Source organism: Pinus tabuliformis, chromosome 2_2 (assembly GCF_031772625.1).
Source record: "Pinus tabuliformis cultivar Carrire ecotype Pingquan chromosome 2_2, CPIR1, whole genome shotgun sequence".
NCBI classification, from domain to species: Eukaryota; Viridiplantae; Streptophyta; class Pinopsida; order Pinales; family Pinaceae; genus Pinus; species Pinus tabuliformis.
The window spans coordinates 802,436,833-802,440,303 of NC_142300.1; the positions used below are offsets into that span (position 1 = coordinate 802,436,833).

At 52.6% G+C, this 3,471-nt stretch overlaps 2 non-coding genes across 2 annotated transcripts in view; both read right to left on the bottom strand.

Moving 5' to 3' along the window:
• LOC149195284 (25S ribosomal RNA) overlaps nt 1-1,376 on the bottom strand; it is a 3,265-nt gene extending 1,889 nt beyond the window's left edge. The window contains exon 1 of the ribosomal RNA XR_016255511.1: nt 1-1,376. This exon is cut by the window's left edge and continues 1,889 nt beyond it. This is a non-coding gene — a ribosomal RNA (25S ribosomal RNA).
• Nucleotides 1,377-1,623: 247 nt separating this feature from the next.
• LOC149195285 (5.8S ribosomal RNA) lies at nt 1,624-1,777 on the bottom strand. The gene has a single exon (XR_016255252.1). It is a non-coding gene; the product is annotated as a 5.8S ribosomal RNA (ribosomal RNA).
• Between the last annotated feature and the right edge of the window lie 1,694 nt (nt 1,778-3,471).

The following is a 3,471-nucleotide window of genomic DNA, read 5'->3' on the forward strand; positions in this document are numbered from 1 at the left end:
GAGCCAGGCAATTGCTCCAATGGTCGAGTATAGGTTGTGCACTTCAGCGCCATCCATTTTCAGGGCTAGTTGATTCGGCAGGTGAGTTGTTACACACACCTTAGCGGATTTCGACTTCCATGACCACTGTCCTGCTGTCTTAATCAGCCAACACCCTTTGTGGGATCTAGGTTAGCGCGTAATTCAGCACTGTAACTCGATTTTCGGTTCATCCCGCATCGCCAGTTTTGCTTACCAAAAATGGCCCACTTGGAGCTCTCGATTCCACGGCGCGGCTCAATGGAGCAGCCACACCCTCTTACCTATTTAAAGTTTGAGAATAGGTCAAGGGCGTTACGCCCCCGATGCCTCTAATCATTTGCTTTACCCGATAAAACTCGCGCGTGAGCTCCAGCTATCCTGAGGGAAACTTCAGAGGAAACCAGCTACTAGATGGTTCGATTAGACTTTTGCCCCTATACCCAAGTCAGACGAACGATTTGAACGTCAATATCACTACGAGCCTCCACCAGAGTTTCCTTTGGCTTCGCCCTAGTCATGCATAGTTCACCATCTTTCGGGTCCCAACAGGTGTGCTCGTACTTAAAGCCTTCGCATAAGCTCAAGGTCGGTCGACGATGCACCCCCCAGAGAGGGGATCTCGCCCGTTAGCTTCCTTGCGCCTCGCAGGTTTTCAAACCCGCCGACTCGCACACATGTTAGACTCCTTGGTTCGTGTTTCAAGACGGGTCAAATGGAAAGCCTGCCAACCAACACCACGAGCGCGCAGGTGCACACGACCCGCCACGAGGGCGCACGCTTCGTTCCTCGACCACCGCAGCAGCAAACCGACAGGCAGTAATCCACCCGCGCTTGTGACGATGCAGCTGCCCGTGTTGGTTTGCACCTCAAGTCGAGCGGTGGACCAGCCTGAGCTGTTCCACATCCGACCAAGATGCATCGACAACCTCCATCCACTTCCCTCCTGGCAATTTCAAGCACTCTTTAACTCTCTTTTCAAAGTCCTTTTCATCTTTCCCTCACGGTACTTGTTCGCTATCGGTCTCTCACCCGTATTTAGCCTTGGACGGAATTTACCACCCAATTAGGGCTACATTCCCAAACAACCCGACTCGCCAACAACGCCTCGTGATGTGGCAGGGTCCCGAGCCGACGGGGCTGTCACCCTCTCAGGCGCCCCCTTCCAAGGGACTTGGCCCAGGTCCGCCGCTAAGGACGCTTCTACAGACTACAATTCAGGCGGCGCCGCCGCCCGATTTTCATGCTGGGCTCTTCACGGTTCGCTCGCTGCTACTAGGGGAATCCTTGTAAGTTTCTTTTCCTCCGCTTAATTATATGCTTAAACTCAGCGGGTGTTCTCGCCTGAGCTGAGGTCACAAAGTTGGAGCTAAATCTGCCCTACCTCATGGGAGGACAAGAGAGAGCAAAGCAAGTTCGAGCGATGCAACACAAAGCCTGCATCGGCTAACGCCGACTGCCCATCCAAGGGGACAAGATCACCGCTCACCGACGCACGCCACGAAACATCGCTTGAGGTATTTCAACCGACCGCACCGCATGGGGCATGGACGACCAGCTCCGCTGCTCCCTAGCATATTGCAGGGAGCGCGTTTGAATGGGATGCAACACCCAGATAGACGTGCCCTCGATCGAGGCCTCGGGTGCAAATTGCGTTCAAAAACTTGATGATTCACGAGATTCTGTAATTCACACGAAGTATCGCATTTCGCTACGTTCTTCATCGTAACAAGAGCCGAGATATCCGTTGCCGAGAGTCGTTTCCACGTATTACCGAAAAATCGGCCACAAAACTAAATAGGGGCAACCCCCCACAACAAATGTAAGGCCAAGGGGAAAAAGGAGGAAAAACGCATGAGAGAAAGAGAAATAAAGGTGTCTAACCCCCTCACGGGGGAGGCTCGAACAGAGGACAATCTCCCCCCAGCCCCATGCCCTCGCAAAAGGGGGCAAATGCGTGGGACATCGATCGAGAAGGACTAGGGTGGCCACCCCGGGAGCTCGCACTACTTTTAGCCCTTCCCCGACACCAGACCACAACAATTCCCCCTTTCCTCCGTAGAGCTAGGGACCGAAAAGGAAGAGAACAGGGTAGAAAACAAAGCACAAACAAAGCACAAGCCTCCCAAGCCCTGTGCCTTCGGAAAAAGGGGGGAATTGGAGGGGAAGGCGATCGAGAAGGATGAGGGTGGCCACCCCGGGAGCTCGCACTGCATTTCGTCCTTCCGGAACACCAATCCACAACAATCCCACCTTTTCTCCGTAAAGCTAGGGGCCACGAGGAAGAAGGGAAGACAACAACAAGAGAGAAAGGGATATATATCAACCGTGGCTACCGGCTCACAAGGGGAGGAGGCTTCAAATAGAGAACAAGCTTCCCCAACCCCGTGCCTTCGCAAAAAGGGGGGAACTGCAGGGGACGATGATCGAGAAGGACTAGGGTGGCCACCCTGGGAACTCTCACTGCTTTTCGTCCTTCCCGAACACCAATCCACAATAATCCCACCTTTTCTCCGTAAAGCTAGGGGCCGAAAGAAGGGAAGAAAACAACATGAAAGAAAGAGAGATATCAAACCCGTCCACCGGCTCATAGGGGGAGGCTCAAACAGGGAACAAGCTTCCCCACCCCCGTTCCTTCGCAAAAAGGGGGGGAACTGCAGGGCACGGCGATCGAGAAGGACTAGGGTGGCCACCCTCGGAACTCGCACTGCTTTTCATCCTTCCTGAACAACAATCCACAATAATCACACCTTTTCTCCGTAAAGCTAATGGGCCAAAATCAAGAAGGGAAGAAAACAACAGGAAAGCAAGAGATATCAAACGTGGCTACCGGCTCACAAGGGGAGGCTCAAACAGAGAACAAGCTTCCCAAACCCCGTGCCTTTGGAAAAAGGGGGGAACTGCAGGGAATGACGATTGAGAAGGAATAGGGTGGCCACCCTGGGAACTCGTACTACTTTTCGTCCTTCCCGAACACAAATCCACAACAATCCCACCTCTCCTCCGTAAGGCTAGGGGCAAAAGGAAGAAGGGAAGAAAACAACACCAAAGAAACAAAGATCCCAAGAAAAGAGAGAAGCTCAACAGCACGCCGAGCAAGATGTCCGCTAACCAAAAAGAAATCAAACAAGGCACCCAATCAAAAAAGCATCCCACCTCTTCACACCCTCCCACATGCATTCATCACAACACCCTTTCCAGCTTTACAACATAGCAAACAACCAAGCAAATAAATCACAACCCAAAATTGACCAATAGAAAAGACGAGGGCCACGATGAGACCAGTGTCTGGAGCACGTCACTGAGAGGCAAACAGCCCCCCAACCCAGCGACACAAGGCTTCAAACGACAAATAGACTGCTGCCCATAACACAAACCCACCCCGCTATTGCACCCCTCCGTGTACAAAACACCCAACAACCTTTCCAGCGAGAGAGTCAATGGGGGTCAAAG